We start from the raw sequence: 2,435 nt of genomic DNA, 5'->3' as shown, positions 1-2,435 counted from the left end.
GGCAAGTCGAAGCTAGGGTTGTGGTACCCGAAGGGAGGAGACGTGGAACTGGTCGCTTATACGGATTCTGATTATGGAGGGTGCAATCAGAGTCGGAAGTCGACAACAGGAGGATGTCAGTTTCTCGGTGGAAGATTAGTTTCCTGGCAGTGCAAGAAACAGACATCAGTCGCAATCTCTACGTGCGAAGCTGAATATATGACAGCATCCAACTGCTGCTCTCAGGTTTTGTGGATTCAGCAACAATTGCGTGACTATGGTCTGAATTTCTTACTCACTCCTATTTTTATTGATAACACTGCTGCCATCTCAGTAATTAACAATCCCGTGAAACATAGTAAAACTAAACATATTGACATTCGTCATCATTTCATACGGGATTGTGCTGAGAAGAAACTGATTAAGGTCGAAAAGGTCGATACGCTAGAAAATTTCGCTGATTTATTTACAAAAGCGTTTGATAAATCCAGATTTCAAAACCTAATTGAGCTAAACGGGATGATCAATCCCGAGTAACCATTTTTTTTTGTGTTGTGTTTTGTTAAAAAAAAAAAAAAAAAGAAACGTCACTATTGCTTAAAATTAGTCGGTTACCTCAGTTTGATGGACATATCCTCGGATATGTTTTGGTCCTCATTTCTACTTGTTGAGAATGAGGGTCGCCATTAACCAGATGACTGAAAGTGACCGGGGCGGTTATGATGTGTCTTCTTTCTGTCGCTGAAAATTAGTCGGTCATACTTAGTTAGAAGGACACATACTTGTATGTGGTCGGTCCAGTTGATCCATTGGATCTTCAGGATTGCCGTTTACCTGAAGACTTTGACGTGATTGGGGCGATTGAAGTCAAAATTTTTTTTTCAGGGAAATGAAATTACTTTTCAAGTTGGTTACTTCGTAAGAAGTTAGTTAGCTATGTTGAACGGAAAATTGATCCAACCATGGAAAATGATAGATATACTAACTTTGTGTGCTTAACTAGTGAAGTTATTAGGCTTAAAAGGCTTTAGGACAATCATTGTATGTCATGGTAACTTTTTATGGTGCGTAAAAGTAGAAGTGATACAAATTAAATTTTACTTGATTTTATGTCGAAACTCCTTATGAGTTTTGCGTGTCTTCATGTATATCTTTCCGCATGATAGGCAGAAAAGTGATTACCCAGTCATACACGAGCCCGTAAGTGTTCTGATTCCCGTGAAGAAGGCGTTTCAAGACACTGCAGTGATCCAGATTCGGGACTTGCAGTTGTTTATTACTCTGAAGTCTATAAGTATGTTAGTTTGAAAAAAAAAAAAAAAAAATTTAGTACTTATGAGTTATTGTAACATTCGAGAGTTCAAGATATCAAGACTTCACAATCTTTGAGTAAGAAAGAAGAAAGGGAAACAGAACAAGAATATTTACAGTTTAATCAGACACTATGGGTCGAAGTCAATTCAGGGTGACTTGGGGAAAGCCAAATACGCTTTGAGGATAGATAGGGGGCATCAATATTTCTGAGTTGTTGCCCACTTAAATTTTAAGAATTAATTGAACCTAACTCGTATCACAGAAACGATGAAAACCATCTTAAGCATATTACCTGCTTACAACCTGTCTCTATATGTCATAATACAGCTAAACACGAATCTATGTGACAGTCACGTAGTTAGTATGATTCCTGTTCGGATCTTTTCTAAAACGTAGCAGTCCCTATCGAGACTGAAATTTGATCCCTTAAACTTTAAATTTTTTACGTTTTTGTACTTAGATAGCTTTATGATTTTTTAACTGGTTACTTAGAATTGATCATGTTATTTATTTCTTAAAAGACAATTTTTAACTTAATTGACAACTGTTAAAATCTTAAGGGTTAAATTTTGAAATTTTAGGCGATGTTGTTGAACAGGCGAAGTTGTGAATAACTTCGCCTAGGCGAAGTTATCCGTAACTTCGCCTGTATAACTCCGCCTCTATATAAGGATGTTCAAAGGTCACACTATTCATCAGAAAATCAAGCGAACTTATCCGAAATTTCCGGCGAAGATATATATTTTACGGCGAACTTGTTTCGTTTCCGATTTCGATCCTTTTTCTTAGTTTCGTTCATCGATTAAGGTGTGTGTTATCGATTAACCGTATATCCAAAGACAGTGATGCTTTTCATAGGTCGTTTTGAACGGTTTCGTGACCTCGGTCCGGTGACCTTTCAAAACCGAGATTTACAAACTTGTATTACGTGTGCATGGACGATCTTTTCATCTAACCATCCGTAATATCATGAGTTAGAGCCTCCTGGATCGTCAAATGTTGCCGAATCATCGGATTCCGGCTGTTAGAATCCTAACAGTCGCAGATTCAGTTCAGGCGAAGTTAGGGTTTCGGCGAAGTTATCCTCAACTTTGCCTGACGATTAATTTCGCCTGAGGCGAAGTTATCCGCAACTTCGCCTG

The sequence above is a fragment of the Bidens hawaiensis genome, unplaced genomic scaffold (genome assembly GCF_021521415.1).
Source record: "Bidens hawaiensis isolate Kalapana, Puna unplaced genomic scaffold, B.hawaiensis_p1.1 tig00053457_1, whole genome shotgun sequence".
Taxonomy (NCBI): Eukaryota; Viridiplantae; Streptophyta; class Magnoliopsida; order Asterales; family Asteraceae; genus Bidens; species Bidens hawaiensis.
This window is presented reverse-complemented; position numbering follows the sequence as displayed.